The sequence below is a fragment of the Heteronotia binoei genome, chromosome 14 (genome assembly GCF_032191835.1).
Source record: "Heteronotia binoei isolate CCM8104 ecotype False Entrance Well chromosome 14, APGP_CSIRO_Hbin_v1, whole genome shotgun sequence".
NCBI classification, from domain to species: domain Eukaryota; kingdom Metazoa; phylum Chordata; class Lepidosauria; order Squamata; family Gekkonidae; genus Heteronotia; species Heteronotia binoei.
This window is the reverse complement of record NC_083236.1, coordinates 61,524,647-61,544,064: the sequence shown is the minus strand read 5'-3', so window position 1 is coordinate 61,544,064 and position 19,418 is coordinate 61,524,647.

Sequence of the window (19,418 nt, the reverse complement as noted above, 5' to 3'; positions counted from 1 at the left end):
CCACTATATCAGGGGTGGCCAAAGTTCCTTACGTAGGAGCCACATAGAATAAATGTCAAATGTTTGAGAAGCCACAGCGCAGCCACAGAGGTTTGAGAGCTGCAAGATATGAAGGGAGGAAGGAAAGGAAGAAAGAAAGCAAAAAAAAAAAATGAGGGGAGGGGAGAGAGGTGGAAAGAAAGCAACTTTAAATGCATTCTCCAAGCTGTTGGCTAGCTTGTTGAATTGGCTCATGGGCAATGGGGGCTTGGAGAGCCACATAATATGTGTGAAAGAGCCACATGTGGCACCTGAGCCACAGTTTGCCCACCCCTGCACTATATTATAGTTTGGAAGAACTCTTTTGGTATCTCATCTACTCTACAAAGCATTAGTTTGGAAGGAGGCATCGTTGAAAGGAATGCCAAAAGGAACAAAAAGGCTTCACTCACTGGTGGAAGATGGCAAAAAAAGGCGGCGGATGACACTCCTTGGAGAGAGAGTCCGAGAACATTGGTGCTGTGACCAAGAACGCTCTCCCTCAAGTCTGCCACCTGCCCTAATTTGAAAGGCAGGGGCAAGCCAAAGTAGGGCCTAGGGTTGCCAAGTCCAATTCAAGAAATATCTGGGGACTTTGGGGGTGGAGCCAGGAGACTTTGGGGGTGGAGCCAGGAGAAATTGGGGGTGGGGCCAGAAGACATTGGGGGTGGAGCAGGAACAAGGGTTGTGACAACCATCATTGAACTCCAAAGGGAGTTCTGGCCATCACATTTAAAGGGACCCGCACACCTTTTCAATTCCTTCCTTCCTTCCATAGGAAATAATGAAGGATAGGGGCACCTTTTGGGGGGGCTTATAGAATTGGACCCCCTGGTTCAATCCTTTTGAAACATGAGGGTGGTTTTGAGGAGAGGCACTGGATGCCTATGCTGAAAATTTGTTGCCTCTACCTCAAAAAACAGCCCTCCCAGATACCCACGGATCAATTCTCCATTATTTCCTATGAGAATAAGACTCCATAGGGAATATTAGAGTTCCCAACAGACATTTCCCATCCCTGCCCCCACTTTCTGATGACCCTGAAGCGGGGGGAGGGCCTCCAAACTGGGGATCCCCTGCCTCACCTGGGGATTGGCAACCCTAGCAGGGCCTCCAAAGATTATCATAATGGTCAGGCAGATTCATAAGGGATTAGACCAGGGTGTTGAACTCATTTGTAATGAGGGCTGGATCTGACATAAATGATACCTTGTTGGGCCGCGCCGTGTGTGTCATAAAATGTAATGCCAAGTAGTGGAGATATAGACATTATAAAGGACACAGACAAATACAATTAACAATTTAGGAAAGAAGATGATGAAGATGATATTGGATTTATATCCCGCCCTCCACTCCAAAGAGTCTCAGAGTGGCTCACAATCTCCTTTACCTTCCTCCCCCACAACAGACACCCTGTGAGGTGGGTGGGGCTGGAGAGGGGCTCTCACAGCAGCTGCCTTTCAAGGACCACCTCTGCCAGAGCGATGGCTGACCCAAGGCCATTCCAGCAGCTGCAAGTGGAGGAGTGGGGAATCAAACCCCGGTTCTCCCAGATAGAGTCTGAACACTTAACCACTACACCAAACTGGCTCTCCCCCAAAAAAAAACCCTTAAAGCATGCTTAAAAGATTAGCACACTTGCAAGATTTTGTTTATTTAACAGTTTCTAATAACTGACACCTCTTGCTCTGAATTATCCCTCAAAATCTGGAGACTATGTCTGCACTGTAGCAATCTTGAGTATGTGGTTCAAGTGTGTGTCTGCAAGTTGCAAGCCTAATTTTGGTTCATTGACATTCCTTACAGAAAACTCATGGTCAATGCTTTGAGCCTAAGACCCAGGGGGGAAACATGAAATGGCTGGGCATTGTGAGCTTTTGTACATAAGTTGCTTCGTGTGCTGGTCAGCCAGTGGAGAAAATAGAGCCTTTGATCTGCAGCTCCTGTGCAAGCCTGGCAAAGCAAGCAGTGATGCAGAAGGAAGCAAAAGAGAGAGAAGAAAGCAGATGAGAGTGAGTTGCTCATGGGCCTGATGGGAACCTTCCGGAGGCCTGTTCTGGCTCTCACTCCCCTTCAGGTATGTTGGTCCCAAACTATATCAAGCTTTGAGGGTTAAGACCAGCACATAGAATCATGTTCCCACTAGGATCTTTCCTAATGTTTCATTCCAGAGAGCCGAGACAGAGTCAAATTGCCTGAGGTATGAACTTCTCAGAATGATCAATAATATTAGCGAAATTCAGTGTGTGTCTTGCAGCTGTTTACAGATTGCCAAAATTCCACCAATACTTTCTATTATGTGCTTTTTTTGGAATGGAATTCAAGATCTAGTCAGCAGTGAAACTTGTTAACAGATTTTGAAAAGACAATATACTAGAAGAAAAATTACAGAAGCTTGTTATCTCTGTTTTTTTTTTATCAAGGTGTGTTGTTGCAAGAAGAAGAAAAGTGGGGCATAAAAACCTTCCTTTCTTTCTTCTTCTTTCTTTCTTTCTTCTTTCTTTCTTTCTTTCTTTCTTTCTTTCTTTCTTTCTTTCTTTCTTTCTTTCTTTCTTTCTTTCTTTCTTTCCTTCTTTCCTTCTTTCCTTCTTTCCTTCTTCTGCTTCTTCTGCTTCTTCTTCCAATTATTCCCTTGCAGCATAAGCAATTTGCACCATGTTGAAAGAAGAAGATCCCAAAGGAATAATATCAGGATATCTGATGAGTCCAAATTCTGTAAAGTATCAATTAACAATTACAGGCTTACTGTAACCGCTGGCAAGAAGGCAATCGCTAAAAAAATTGGCAAGATACCAAACATTCTTATAATTAAAAAATGGATGAAGAAGGTGTGGCAAATACCTAAACTGAGTGAGTGTGTTCATTAATGAGATGGTAGACAAGGTAAACTCCCGTGTGCACACGAAAGCTTATGTTCTAAATAAAACTAAGATGGTCTTAAAGATGCAATTGACTCCTATTTTGTTCTTTTGCAACAGGAAGTGCCTTTTGAAGGACGTTTCAGGTCTGGCCTTACCAATCGGATGCTATTTAAAGAAACAGATGTAGTCATACTTTGTACATGTTGCATACAATGTTCCCTTTAAGCTGCAGAGTATTGTGAGCAAAAATTCTACTTTGTGAGCTACTGGTATTAAACTTGTGAGCTACTGGCATTTAAGTAGTGAGCTACTGCATAAATTAGTGTGCTTCGGGGCCATTTTTCCTGAGCTAAGACAAAAATGTGCGAACTGGAGGTTAAAAATCTGTAAACTAGCTCACACTAACTCAGGGCGTTTTCCCACATAGCTTACCTCGGAGCGACGTCCCTCTTCACCGCGCAGCGTCTGCGTGGATTTCGCACCAACTGCTCCGCATAACCAGGAAGAGCTGCGGCTTTTGCGTCGCAGATGTAAACTGGTTTTTAGCGGTTTACATCTGCGACGCAAAAGCCGCGGCTCTTCCTGGTTATGCGGAGCAGTTGGTGCGAAATCCGCGCAGACGCTGCGCGGTGAAGAGGGACGTCGCTCCGAGGTAAGCTATGTGGGAAAACGCTCTCAGTTTAGAGGGAACACTGGTTGCATACCCCTTTACAAGTTGTACGGAGAACAGTTACTATGTCGTGCAGCTTTGTAGATGTTCTTCATAGAAGATTGTTATGTATTCAAGATATACCATCACGTTGTTATGGTCAGTAAATATAATTTATCACTTTACAAACTATAGTACATAGATCCAGGTGAGCAGCCATGTTGGTCTGAAGCTGCAGAACAAAGCAGAGTCAAGTAGGACCTTTAAGACCGATGAAGTTTTATTCGGAATGGAAGCTTTCGTGTGCTTTAAACCAGTGGCCCCCAACCTTTTTTGGCTCCAGGGACCAGTTCTGTGGTAGACAATTTTTCCACGGGCTGGGGGGGAAGGGGTATGGTTTTGGGATGATACAATTCTGCACTTTATTTCTATTCATTTGGTGTGGTGGTTAAATGTGCGGACTCTTATCTGGGAGAACCGGGTTTGATTCCCCACTCCTCCACTTGCAGCTGCTGGAATGGCCTTGGGTCAGCCATAGCTTTTGCAGAGGTTGTCCTTGAAAGCGCAACTTTGGGGGAGAGCTCTCTCAGCCTTACCCACCTCCCAGGGTGTCTGTTGTGGGGGAGGAAGGTCAAGGAGATTGTGAGCAGCTCTGAGATTCAGAACGGAAGGGAGGATATAAATCCAATGTCGTCTTATTATTACATTGTAATATATAATGAACTGGAGACCCATGGCGCAGAGTGGTAAAGCTGTAGTACTGCAGTCAGAGCCCTCTGCTCACAACCTGAGTTCGATCACAGCGGAAGCTGGTTCAGGTAGCCGGTTCCAGGTTGACTCAGCCTTCCATTCTTCCAAGGTTGGTAAGATGAGTACCCAGCTTGCTGGGGGGAAATGTAAAAGACTGGGGAAGGCAATGGCAAACCACCCCGTAAAAAGTCTGCCGTGAAAATGTTGTGAAAGCAATGTCACCCCAGAGTCGAAAATGACTGGTGCTTGCACAGGGGACTACCTTTTGTAATATATGATGAAATAATTATACAACTATAATGAAATAATTACGTAGAGGATGGTGTGGAATTGTTTTCTGTGGTCCCGGAAGGTAGGACCAGAACCAATGGGTTGAAATTAAATCAAAAGAGTTTCCGGCTCAACATTAGGAAGAACTTCCTGACCGTTAGAGCGATTCCTCAGTGGAATAGGCTTCCTCGGGAGGTGGTGGGCTCTCCTTCCTTGGAGGTTTTTTAAACAGATTTTTTTTTAAAGCAATGAAGATCTTGTGAATTTTAAGGGAAGTGTTTGTGAGTTTTCTGCATTGTGCAGAGGGTTGGACTAGATGACCCTGGAGGTCCCTTCCAACTCTATGATTCTATGATTCTAACTCACAGCTCAGTTGCTAACAGGCCACCGACTGGAACCGGTCCACGGACCGGGGGTTGGGGACTCCTGCCCTAAGCACAGTTCGTCAGACAGCAGGATGGAATGGCTAGCAGTCCTAAATATAGAGAAAGCACCCCCTTTCCCTATATTTAGGACTGCTTGCCATTCCATCCTACTGTCTGAAGTGTGCTTAGAGCACAGGAAAGCTTACATTCTGAATAAAACAATAGTACAGTTATTCAACGTGACGTTAGGGGGAGCTTTAATCACAACATTTGTCCATGTAGTTTCACTGCATTGCGCTATGAGCCATTTCTGTTAGGGTTGCCAGGTCCAATTCAAGAAATATCTGGGGACTTTGGGGGTGAAGCCAGGGGATGTTGGGGGCGGAGCCAGGCTCAAGGTTGTGGCAAGCATAATCGACCTCCAAAAGGGAGTTCTGGCCATCACACTTAAAGGGACTGTACACCATTTAAATGCTTTCCCTCCATTGGAAATAATGAAGGATAGGGGCACCTTCTTTTGGGGCTCATAGAATTGGACCCCTTGGTCCAAATGTTTTGAAACTTGGAGGGTATTTTGAGGAGAGGCATTGGATGCTATGCTGCAAATTTGGTGCCTCTATCTAAAAAAACAGCGCCCCCCCCAGAACCCCAGATACTGCAGATCAATTCTCCATTATATCCTATGGGAATCAGTCTCCATAGGGAATAACGGAACGCCCAGCAGACATTTCCCTCCCCTCTCCTCTGCTTTCTGATGACCCTGAAGTGGGGGGAGGGCCTCCAAACTGGGGGATCCGCTACCCCCACCTGGGGATTGGCAACCCTATACAGGGCCCACTGTAAGCTCTTAGAGGATTGGCTACATCCGGGGGAGGGGTGTCGCCTAATATGCAAAAGAGTTCCTGCTACAAAGAAAGCCCTGATTTGAACATGAGGCTGAGACATTCTTGAGATATAAATTGTTTATGCGTTCATATTACAAAGTTTGATATTAGTGTGACACAGTTTTTATTCATTGTTGCTAGCACTGGGAGGCTAAGCAAGCAAGCAAAAAGGAGGCACACGGCTGTAAATTACTGGTAAATCGATATAGTTGAACAAAGGGCTTTTCAGAAAGTATTCAAAAAGTAACAAAATAGAAACATTCACAAAGTGTAACAATACACGTGTATAGTATATCCGATATTCCAACAAGACTCGTGTACAAACCGCAAAAGAAGCGGACACAGAAATCTACATTGTATATCAAAATCCACCACAATTCTCACAAAATTCATATTAGGACTCAGTCCATATTTCAGAGATAGCAAGTGGGTAAGGAAGTTGCAAGAGACCCCCACATGTTTCAATGACGGGGCCGCACGCTGGAGCCGGCCGTTTCACTGGTCTGCTTTGTCGGATATTCCGATTGGGGGAGCTCCGCTTCAGTTCAATTCAGAAATGTTTCTTGACATGAGTTCTAGAATCTTGGCTCCTCCCAAACGTCCGGCTGAAAACTCTATGGAGGTCACTAGAATTTGGCTGTAACCCTCCCATTTTCTCAATGCCGACACTGGACATTTCAGAGGACCAACTCAGTCAGGCGGTTTTTCTTAATCTGGTTCCAAAAGGCCTTTCCTTCTCAATTCTAGCTGGGGGGGTGGAGGGAAGGGGGCAAATTGAGGCATGTAAATGGAGAAATCTCTCACCCAGCCTCCGATCTTCCTGGTTGCCCTTTACTAAATGAGATACATTTCCTCCCCAGCATTTCAGAGACGAAAATGGCAATGCTTTGATGTAAATGTTAATGGCCCTCATTTCCAAGCTCAGAGCCGCTGCTTAATTCTTCGTGGAGACACAATGCTGACGGATCGCTCTCTCTGCCTGGCTCACACGCCCTTTTTAGGTAGGGTTGTCAACTCCAAGTTGGAAAATTCTTGTTAGGGTTGCCAATACGGTGGCCAAATTCCCCATGGCCTCTGGCTTTGTGTGCATGGTGCGATGACATAACCCGCAAGTGATGGCATGATGACATAACCCGCAAGTGATGGCATGATGACATCACCGCAAGTGATGGCATGATGACATCACCGCAAGTGATGGCATGATGACATCACCGCAAGTGATGGCATGATGACATCACCTGCAAGTGATGTCATCATACCAGAGACATTGCGTGCTGGCCATTCAAGGCATTTCTGGGAAAGCTCTATGGTTTTCCTGGACACGCTAGCATTTTGGAAAGTACCGTAGAGTTTCCCCTCCCAAAATGCTAGAGTGTCCAGGGAAAACCATAGAGTTTTCCTGGAAATGCCTAGAGTGACTGGCATGTGCCGGTGCCGGCACACCGAAATCACTCACGGGTGATGTCACTCGTGCGCCAGCAACATTGGGGGAGGTTCTCCCCACTGGCCCAATGTGGACTGGTGGCTTGGGAACCTCACAAGTGGGAGAACCCCCACCCAGCCTGGGACTTGGAAACCCTAGTTGCCAACCTCCAGGTAGGGTCTGAAGATCCTCCACTTTTACAGTTGATCTGCAGCTGACAGAGGCAGGCCTGTAGCTAACCAGGGGCCCACAGGGCCTGGCCCCCAAACAGTGATACAGAGTTTTGGACTGGATGGGCCATTGGCCTGATCCAACATGGCTTCTCTTATGTTCTTCTGTGACACAGAGTGTTGGACTGGATGGGCCATTGGCCTGATTCAACATGGCTTCTCTTATGTTCTTCTGTGACACAGAGTTTTGGACTGGATGGGCCATGGGCCTGATCCAACATGGCTTCTCTTATGTTCTTCTGTGACACAAAGTTTTGGACTGGATGGACCATTGACCTGATTCAACATGACTTCTCTTATGTTCTTCTGTGACACAGAGTGTTGGAATGGATGGGCCATTGGCCTGCTCCAACATGGCTTCTCTTATGTTCTTCTGTGACACAGAGTGTTGGACTGGATGGGCCGTTGGCCTGATCCAACATGGCTTCTCTTGTGTTCTTCTGTGACACACAGTGTTGGACTGGATGGGCCATTGGCCTGATCCAACATGGCTTCTCTTATGTTCTTCTGTGAAACAGAGTGTAGGACTGGATGGACCATTGGCCTGATCCAACACGGCTTCTCTTATGTTCTTATGTTCATCCCATGGCCACCCCTCCCCCCTCTGCATGATTTAAATCACACAGGAGGAGCACCCAGGAGCAGCTGCTTCCCCTCCCACGCCATTTATAAGGCCAACAAACCCTGTGAATTAGATATGTGCGCTCTAAATCACACGGGAGGGGTCTCAAGAGCAGTCACCAGCCTCCTGCATGATTTAAATGGCCCACTCCTCCCATGACCTACTGGGGCCCCCTCCCCCCGCAGCTCCTAGCTATGTGGCTGGACAGAGATCAGCTCCCCTGCAGAAAATGGCTGCCCTGGAGTGTGGACTCTATGCCGTTGACTTATGCTGAGTTTCTTTCCCTTAGGGTTGCCAGGTCCAACTCAGAAAATATATGGGGATTCTGGGGGTGGAGCCAGGAGACTTTAGGGGTGGAGCCGGAGCAAAGTTGTGACAAGCATGACTGAACTCCAAAAGGGAGTTCTGGCCATCATGTTTAAAGGGACTGCGCTCCTTTTAAATGCATTCTCTTCATTGTAAATAATGGAGGAAAGGGACACCTCCTTTTGGGGCTCATTGAATTGGACTCCCTGGTCCAATCGTTTGGAAACCTGGAGGGTTGCTGAAAATTTGGAGCCTCTACCTTTAAAAAAAGAGCCCCCCTCAGAGCCCTTTCCGCCTCCTCTTCTTTTCCTTTTCCTTCTTTTTCTCTTCCTTTTCTCATTTTCCTTCCCAAGAGATGCCTGCCCAAAGACCGAACTTGGTGCACGGGGATGGATGGAAGGAGATGGTCTTTCAGATACGATGGTCCAAGGTGCTGAAGCACATTAAAGGACATCACCAGCACCTTGGCTCTGACCTGGATAGTCCGAGCTATTTTGATCTCGTCAGATCTCAGAAGCTAAGCAGAGTCAGCTTTGACTAGTATTTGGATTGGAGACCTCCAAGGAATACTAGGGGTGTGCCACAGAGGCAGTCAATGGTAAACCACCTCTGAAACATCTCTTGCCTTAAAAAGCAAGTTTAGGTTGCCAGACCGGAAGCCGACGGAGTTGTTTTAAAACGGGCAGCTTATTTTCCCAGTAACTAGGCCCTGACAACAGTTAAGCTATGCATTCTGGGCTTGTGGTTTCTGGCTAGGGTTGCCAATCCCCAGGTGGGGGCAGGCGATCCCCCGGTTTGGAGGCCCTCTCCCCACTTCAGGGTCGTCAGAAAGCGGGGGGAGGGGAGGTAAATGTCTGCTGGGAACTCTATTATTCCCTATGGAGATTTATTTCCATAGAAAATAATGGAGAATTGATCCACAGGTATCTGGGGCTCTGGGGCCCCCTGTTTTTTGAGATAGAGGCACCAAATTTTCAGTACAGCATCCAGTACCTCTCCCCAAAATATCCTCCAAGTTTCAAAACGATTGGACCAGGGGGTCGAATTCTATGAGCCCCAAAAGAAGGTGCCCCTACCCTTCATTATTTCCTATGGAAGGAAGGCATTGAAAAGGTGTGCTGTCCCTTTAAATGTGATGGACAAAACTCCCTTTGAAGTTCAATTATGATTGTCACAGCCTTCATCTTGGCTCCACCCCTAATGTGTCCTGGCTCCACCTCCAAGGTCTCCTGGCTCCACCCCCAAAGTCCCCAGATATTTCTTCAATTGGACTTGGCAACCCTATTTCTGGCTTGTCTTGAAGCAGAGCCTCATGCAGTGTGTGTTGCAGTACTCCAACAGTGAGGTGACCAGGGGTCATTTTGTAAAAAAAAAAAGGTGGTGGAGCTCATTAACATAACTCATCAGCATATGCCCTCCCCCCCCCCAGCCAAAAGCAACTGGATGCAAAAAAGGAGAGCCCAGGCAAGCGAGGCCTACTTGGGCTGGTTGAGATCCAGCCAACCCAAGCAGGCCTCACTCTCCTGGGGCTCTCCTTGGCTGCCTCCCCGCCCCCAGTCAAAAGGCCAGCAAACCACCTGCTGCCCAAAATAACATAAAAAAGTGGAGAAAGAATGATGCGGGCTTCTCCAGGGGTTAATGAGGGCTGCTGGGTGTGTGGCAAAGCTCCTGGTGGCCAGCTGGATGCCCGCTATCCTAATCCAGGGATTGTTATGCAGCTGCACCTCCTGTTCAATGGACAAGGTAGGTGGGAAGGAGGAGGAGGGGAAAACCATCAGAAAAGGTTCAGGAGCTGCGCTCCTGTGAGCTCCTGCTGAATCTGAGGCCTGGAGGTGACAGAAGTAGGCTTCCCAACCAGGGCGGGAGACCCCAGGATTTCCAGCCTCTTTCCCTGCTCCCCAAAAAAACGGAAGCAGGGGGAGGGGGGAAACGGCGCCAAGGAGCATGGCGAGCCGCCCCATCTCGGAGCGGGCAATGTCGCTACGCAGCTGCCCCCTCTTCTCCGCTTCACCGTGGCTGCTCCTCCGAGATGGGCTCAGGCTGGGCCCATCTCGGAGGAGCAGCTGGGATGGGGCGGGGAGGGGGTGGTGGCGGCGCGGTTGCATCGCCGGCTCCGCCTCTGAGGTGGAGTCAGGGGGGGTGGGGGCGGGCCAGGAGCGTGGTGGGCCGCGAGTCTGGGTCCTTCTAGGACCCGGACTCGTGGCTCGCCGTGCTCCTGGCCCGCCTCCACCCTCCCCTCCCCTTCTCTGGTTTCGCCTTGGCTGCTCCGTGGCTGCTCCTCCGAGATGGGCTCAGGCTGGGCCCATCTCGGAGGAGCGGCTGCGGTGGGGCGGGGAAGAGGCAGCAGCAGCGCGGCAGCGTCGCCCGCTCCGCCTCTGGGGTGGAATCGGAGAAGGGGAGGGTGGAGGGAAGGAGTTCAATTGTGCTTGTCACACCCTTGCTCCTAGCTCCACCCCAGTGTCTCCTGGCTTCACCTGCAAAGTCCCCAGATATTTCTGGAATTGGACTTGGCAACCCTAGACAGAAGCCAGGATCAGCATGGCCAGATCAGCTGAGTGTGGGAAAGAGAGAGCTGGCAGAGGAGAGTGATTTATAGGGTGTGAAAAGTGTGATGTGGTTTGAGGCCCCCTGGCCAACGCCCAACAGTTCCACTTGCAGAAGTTTGGCAAGTCAATTCCTGCTCACCGTTCTGTTCTTAATTGAATAGTTCTTCTTATTAAGAATCCATCGACGCCGGTCTTCAAAGCTCATTTTATCGTTTAATCCTAGCTTGTTGACTGCTCCCATTATGGTTTCTTTCACGCACAACGAATAACACGCTTTTGGTTTGCTTGAGCAATCCTTTGCCCTTGCGAATGATCGCTAAACTAGATTAAGAGAGCGTTGAAAACGCATCATCTGATGTATATGAAAGCAGCCTAGTACTACAACTGTATGTCTTTATGCAATGAGTGGTTAAAAGGTGAGATTCGTGGCCAGAGGATGTAGTGACAGCCACAGGCAAAGACAGCTTTAAAAGAGGATCAGACAGTTTGTGGAGAGGACTATTGGTGTCCAAGAGCCAAGATGACCAAAGGCAGGGGAGGAATTCTAGCAGGAACTCCTTTGCATATTAAGCCACGCACCCCTGATGTAGCCAATCCTCCAAGAGCTTACAGGGCTCTTTTTTGTAAGCTCTTGGAGGATTGGCTACATCATGGGGGTGTGGTCTAATATGCAATGGAGCTCCTGCTAGAATTCCACCCCTGATTAAGGCAACCTCCATGTTCAAAGGCAGTAAACCTCTGAGTACCAACATTAGCAGTCAAAACCAGGGGAAGGCCTCTACGAACTGTAGATGGACCTCCGGAGGAACTGGTTGGTCACCATGTGAGAAAGGATGTTGGGACTTCATGGACCACTGGTCTGATCCAGCAGGGCTCTTCTGATGTTCTTCCACTATCATTCTTATGATGAAGAGTGGGAGTGATAATAAATAATATTCTCTTTAGATAGGTAGTGCCCTAATTGATGGGGATGGGGCAGTCAACAAGATGTTCATGATAAGGCCTACCTTTTGCTGGTTCATTGACTGAGCGTCACAGTTTCACATCGAGAGCCCGTTTGGTGAAGTGGTTAAGAATGCAGACTCTAATTTGGAGAACCGAGTTTCATTCCCCACATGCAGCCAGCTAGGAGACCTTGGTTCAGTCACAGTTCTCGCCGAGCTGTTCTCTCACGAGCGCTTCTCTCAGCCCCACCTACCTGTGTCAGGTACCACTTGGCCTCAAACTTTCCTTTATTGTGTCCGGCCAACTTGGCTAACCTGCCTTCTCAGCTTGTGAACTTCCTGCCAACCTTTGTGGGAAGCAGGGCCGGCTCACCCACTAGGCAAACTAGGCAATTGCCTAGGGTACTGAGAGGCGGGGGGCGGCAAATTGGGCTCTTCCCCTCCGGGTGCCCCAGGCAAGCGCTTAATCTGCCTCCCTGCCCCGGCCGCTAGTGCCCTATGGCCCGCCACCGCTGCCCCCTGCCACTGCTGCCCTCTGCCACCACTGCGACACTCCACTCGCTCCCCTCTTCCTGCTCGCCATGACTAAAACTAAGCTCTGCCGACTGCGCAGCCCGTGCCTGTGCGTTTTGTTAAGAGACTTTAAGAGGGTTTCGTTTTAGTCGCGGAGAGCGGGGGGATGGAGCGAGCGAATGGAGGAGGGAAGGGACTGTGGCTCAGTGGTAGAGCATCTGCTTGGGAAGCAGAAGGTCCCAGGTTCAATCCCCGGCATCTCCAACTAAAAAGGGTCCAGGCAAATAGGTGTGAAAAACCTCAGCTGTTCAAGGGGAGGGACGGTGGCTCAGTGGTAGAGCATCTGCTTGGTAAGCAGAAGGTCCCAGGTTCAATCCCCGGCATCTCCAACTGAAAAGGGTCCAGGCAAATAGGTGTGAAAAACCTCAGCTGTTCAAGGGGAGGGACGGTGGCTCAGTGGTAGAGCATCTGCTTGGTAAGCAGAAGGTCCCAGGTTCAATCCTCGGCATCTTCAACTGAAAAGGGTCCAGGCAAATAGGTGTGAAAAACCTCAGCTGTTCAAGGGGAGGGACGGTGGCTCAGTGGTAGAGCATCTGCTTGGTAAGCAGAAGGTCCCAGGTTCAATCCCCGGCATCTCCAACTGAAAAGGGTCCAGGCAAATAGGTGTGAAAAACCTCAGCTGTTCAAGGGGAGGGACGGTGGCTCAGTGGTAGAGCATCTGCTTGGGAAGCAGAAGGTCCCAGGTTCAATCCCCGGCATCTCCAACTGAAAAGGGTCCAGGCAAATAGGTGTGAAAAACCTCAGCTGTTCAAGGGGAGGGACGGTGGCTCAGTGGTAGAGCATCTGCTTGGGAAGCAGAAGGTCCCAGGTTCAATCCCCGGCATCTCCAACTCAAAAGGGTCCAGGCAAGTAGGTGTGAAAAACCTCAGCTTGAGAACCTGGAGAGCCATTGCCAGTCTGAGTAGATAATACTGACTTTGATGGACCGAGGGTCTGATTCAGTATAAGGCAGCTTCTTATGTTCACAGAGGTGGCGGTGAGGGGCGACCGAGCGGCGGGGGTGGGTGAGCGAGCGGCAGTGGGGGGCGAGCGAGCAGAGCTCAGTGGGGGGGGGCACCGGGGGGGGGCACCTACCTAGGGTGCTATTCGCCCCCAAGCCCGCCCCTGGTGGGAAGCCTAATGGTTGACTGGGTTAGACCTTTGGCAAGACAGCTCTCCTGTATTGTCAGCACTGCTGGGCATTGCTGTTGGGGTGTGTGTTTGACTTCTCCACTTTTCTTTCTTCTTTTCTTTTTTAATCTTTTTCAAATATTTACATACCACGCAGGCCACCCCAGCTCCAAATAATACCTGGATGTGAGCTAACAATGGCTGACACATTCTGTTTGTTATCCTCAGCAGTGCCAAACTAGGCTGGATGCCTTCTCTTACTCAGGGCTTTTTTTGTAGCAGGAACTCCTTTGCATATTAGGCCACACACCCCTGATGTAGCCAATCCTCCTGCAGCTTACAGTAGGCCCTGTCCTAAGAGCCCTGTATGCTCTTGGAGGATTGGCTACATGATGGGGTGTGGCCTAATATGCAAAGGAGTTCCTGCTCCAAAAAAAAGCCCTGCTCTTACTCTCTTTTTCATCTCAGCTAAGGGAGACCAAGCAGCTCAATGACAGCTAGGATTGCCAGTTCCAGTTCAAGAAATACCTGGAGACTTTGGAGGTGGAGCCAGGAGACATTGGGGGTGGAGCCAGGAGACTTTGGGGGTGGAGCCAGGAGACTTTGGGGGTGGAGCCAGGAGCAAGGTTGTGACAAGCATAATTGAACTCCAGAGGGAGTTCTGGCCATCGCATTTAAAGGGACCGCACATCTTTTAAATGCCTTCCTTCCATTGGAAAGAATGAAGGATCGGGGCACCTTCTCTGGGGGCACATAGAATTGGACCCCCTGGCCAATCTTTTGTGAAACTTGGAGGGTGTTTTGAGGAGAGGCATTGGATGCTGCAAATTTGGTGTCTCTGTTTAAAAAAACAGCCCCCCCCCAGAGCCCCAGACACCCACAGATCAATTCTCCATTATACCCTATGGGAATTGGTGTCCATAGGGAATAACGGAGTGCCCAGCAGACATTTCCCTCCTGCCCCCCACCCCCGCTTTCTGATGACCCTGAGACAAGGGAGGGCCTCCAAACTGGGGGATCCTCTGCCCCCTCCTGGGGATTGGCAACCCTAGTTTTTCAGGAAATGTGTGAGGAATTGTTGGGCAAAGAAAGCAATCACATTGCAAGATTCTCTCTCTCTCTCTCTCTCCCCCCCCCTCCCACCCCTGGTCCTTTTCTTTTGGCCCTGTCTGTTATAAGGGACATTAAGCCCTGCTGTTTTCCGCCCTTGTTTCTTTCTTCTTTTTGATTGATCACAACTGGTGAGAGGATACTGACAGCCATGAGGTGACCATTCACCGCAGATCTCTGGGTCAAAAAGGCAAGGCTTTTTTTTGAGCAGGAACGCAGTTGGCTTGGTGTCAGGGGGTGTGACCTAAAATGTAAATTAGTCTCCCCTGGGCTTTTTCTACAAAAAAAAGCCCTGTGTGAAACAATGGTGACATCAGGGGGTGTGACCTAATATGCAAATATATTCCTGCTGGGTTATTTCTACCCAAAAAGACCTGTCGAAAGGAACAGTTTTGCAAGGGGAACGTTCAGTTTTGTGCCCTGTGAATGCTCAGAGGGCAAACTAACATGACCTTTGGAGGTAATTTAGTCAAAGGTTATTGAACAAGCTTGCCCTTCTAGCTGCCCTCTTGCAAAAAATGGCAGGATGTCAACTGATATGTTGATCAATTAAATAGGGCTGCCCGAGGCTGTTATTTTTGACAGGAAAAGCCCACCAGGAACTCATTTGCATATTAGGCCACACCCCTGACGTCCCCATTGTTTCACACAGGGCCTTTTTTTGCAGAAAAAGCCCAGCAGGAACTCATTTGCCTGCTAGGCCACACCCCCTGACATCACCATTGTTTCACACAGGGCTTTTTAGTTGTTGTAGAACACACCCAGCAGGGACTCGTTTGCATGTTAGGCCACACTCCTGATGCACAGCCAGCCACAACGGTGTTCCTGTGGGCTCCTGCTAAAAAAGAAGAAACCCTGGAGGGCCAATCTCCAGCTGGAAGAAGGGGGTCCTCTGCTTTAGAGTCCCTCCTTCCTGCTTCAGGGCTATCAGAAAGTGGGGAAGGGGTTGACTGTCCACTGGGCACTCCATTATACCTAGGGTTACCAAGTCCCTTGCAGCCTCTGGTACCTATTGTACAATAGAGTTTTCCCTCCCAAATTGCTAGAGCGTCCGGGGAAACCGGAGAGTTTTCCCGGAAGCAACTAGAACGGCTGGCGTGCGATGTCGCCGGTGCGATGACATCACTGCAAGTAAGGACATAAGAACATAAGAGAAGCCATGTTGGATCAGGCCAATGGCCCATCCAGTCTAACACTCTGTGTCACATAAGAACATAAGGGAAGCCATGTTGGGTCAGGCCAGTGGCCCATCCAGTCTAACACTCTGTGTCACATAAGAACATAAGGGAAGCCATGTTGGGTCAGGCCAATGGCCCATCCAGTCTAACACTCTGTGTCACATAAGAACATAAGGGAAGCCATGTTGGGTCAGGCCAGTGGCCCATCCAGTCCAACACTCTGTGTCACATAAGAACATAAGGGAAGCCATGTTGGATCAGGCCAATGGCCCATCCAGTCCAACACTCTGTGTCACATAAGAACATAAGGGAAGCCATGTTGGGTCAGGCCAGTGGCCCATCCAGTCCAACACTCTGTGTCACATAAGAACAAATGAGAAGCCATGTTGGATCAGGCCAGTAGCCCATCCAGTCCAACACTCTGTGTCACATAAGAACATAAGAGAAGCTATGTTGGATCAGGCCAATGGCCCATCCAGTCCAACACTCTGTATCACAGTGGCCAAAAATTTATATACACACACACTGTGGCTAATAGCCACTGATGGACCTCTGCTCCATATTTTAATCTAACCCCCTCTTGAAGCTGGCTATGCTTGTAGCCGCCACCCCCTCCTGTGGCAGTGAATTCTACATGTTAATCACCCTTTGGGTGAAGAAGTACCTCCTTTGATCCGTTCTAACCCGACTGCTCAGCAATTTCATTGAATGCCCACGAGTTCTTGTATCATGAGAAAGGGAGAAAAGGACTTCTTTCTCTTCCTTCTCCATCCCATGCATAATCTTGTAAACCTCTATCATGTCACCCCGCAGTCAACGTTTCTCCAAGCTAAAGAACCCCAAGCGTTTTAACCTTTCTTCATAGGGAAAGTGTTCCAAACCTGTAATCATTCTAGTGACATCATTCTAGAGACATCATTGCTCCGGTAATGTCAGGGAAGGATCCCCCCCACCGGCCCAATGCAAGCTGGGTGAATTGGGAACCTCCCAGGTAAATCACAGCCTCACCAGTACAGGTCAGCAGGAAAACATCAACTAATGGAAATAAACAGTCTGCTGGGATAGAGACGTGGCCATCAACGGCACTCCATCTTTCCTCAGAGCGCTTAGACTTCATCTCCATAGATTTGCTTTTTTTCTTTCAAGCTATTAAACAGTCAGCTTAATAACATTTGATTATTTATGCCAATTCCGGCTGCTGATCTCTTTTCTATTTTCCTTCCACTCAGAAGTGTGGGGGGGGAGTTAAAAGCTTTTCGGTTAGTGGTTATTTCTCAACTTTTCCCCAGTATCGTTCACTCTTTTAGCATAAACTGTTATCACGCCTGAGAGGTTGTACGAAGGGTTTTTAACAGGGAATTGTTACAAATGCCAGTTTCCTAGATTCTTTGGGAAATGCCGTGGCAGTTAAATTGGCACAGAATCTGCAGGACTTTTTTTGTAGCAGGAACTCCTTTGGATATTAGACCACACACCCCTGATGTAGCCAATCCTCCTGGAGCTTACAGGGCTCTTCTTACAGGGCCTACTGTAAGCTCTTGGAGGATTGGCTATATCAGGGGTGTGTGCCCTAATATGCAAAGGAATCCCTACTACAAAAAAAGCCCTGAGAACCTGTATACATGTAATATGCAGATTAAAAATTATTTATCAACTTAAATATTTGTAAGACAACTTTTTCCTTCCCCTCCCATCCCCACAACAGAAACTCTGTGAGGTAGGTGGGGCTAAGAGAGCTCTTTTGGGAACCGTTCTTGAGAGAACAGCTCTGAGAGAACAAATCACTGAATACTGATTTGGTGCTATTTGGGGCAACCATATTCGACTCCTAAATACCATCAGAAAATCTGATTTGGCTGTATTCAGAGCTGAACACATCTGAAGCAGCAGCTATTTGGGGATTTATCCGACCAAACCGACTGCACACCCCTAGAACCTATATACGTAAGCAAAGTTTATACACAGTTTTAATATTTACAACTTGATGATTCTTTGATTTCATATTATTTAAGCTCTTTTTTGGAATGGACCTTGATATTTCCACACATAAGATTTTTTCCCCTCCCCACCCCCCCCAAAAAAAATTATGATAGCATCAGCTCCATATTCCTTTTTCAAAGACTACTGAAATTTATTCCCGACCAATTTGAATATTGTTCTCCCATGGTGCAACCTTCAACAACACTATCGTGTCACCATCCTTATTTCATGAGTATCTGTTTCATTTCTTCTCCTCCCTGAGACAAAAACAAAAACAAGAAGTTGTCCCTATTTGGATATTTGGATAATTTAGCAGATTTTGCCCAGACATAGGAGCATATGAAGCTGCCTTCTACTGAATCAGACCCTCAGTCCATCAAAGTCAATGTTGTCTACTCAGACTGGCAGTGGCTCTCCAGGGTCTCAAGCTGAGTTTTTTTCACATCTGTTTGCCCAGACCCTTTTTTTTTTAGTTGGAGATGTCGGGGATTGAACCTGGGACCTTCTGCTTGCCAAGCAGATGCTCTATCACTGAGCCACCATCCCTCCCCTTAGACATATGAACATATGAAGCTGCCTTCTACTGAATCAGACACTCCTTGGTCCATCAAAGTCAATATTGCACAGGGTCAGGAGCCTGGGAGTGCTACTGGAGCCTTCCTTGACAATGGAGGCCCAGATAGCTGCCACTGCCAAATCCGCCTTCTTCCATCTCAGGAGGGCGAGGCAGTTGGCCCCCTTCCTGGAACGTGGTGACCTGGCAACTGTGATCCATGCAACGGTCACCTCAAGGCTGGACTACTGTAATGCCTTCTACATGGGGCTGCCCTTGTACTGAACGCGGAAACTGCAGTTAGTGCAGAATGCAGCGGCCAGGCTGTTAGTGGGACTACCACTGTGGGACTAACACGTACAGCCTAGGCTGCGGGAGCTGCACTGGCTGCCGATTGTGTACCGAGTTCGTTACAAGGTGCTGGTTATTACCTTTAAAGCCCTATATGGCCGAGGACCTGCCTACCTTAGGGACCGCCTCTCTCCATATGTTCCCCAGAGAGCGCTGAGATCTAGTTCCCCAAACCTACTACGAATCCTTGGACCAAGAGAGGCCAGATTGAAAGCAACAAGGGAGCAGGCCTTCTCCACAATGGCTCCCAAATGGTGGAACCAACTACCAGAGGAGGTGCGAGCCCTGCGAGACCTAAATCAATTCCCCAGGGCTTGCAAAACCACCCTCTGTCAACTCGCATTTAAGATGGCACCCGGAGATGACACCTAGCCATCCTATACACATTCTGAACTGTGGCACTTTAATTTATACTTGATAAAATTTTAATTGTTATTTAATGTATTGATGGATTTTAGTGTAATCATGGTGTAAACCATGTCATGTGAGCCGCCCTGAGCCCGCTTCGGCGGGGGAGGGCGGGATATAAGAATAAATTTATTATTATTTATTATTATTATTATTATATTGTCTACTCAGACTGGCAGTGGCAACCCAGGGTCTCAAGCTGAGGTTTTTCACACCTATTTGCCTGAACCCTTTTTAGTTGGAGATGCCGGGGATTGAACCTGGGACCTTCTGCTTGCCAAGAAGAT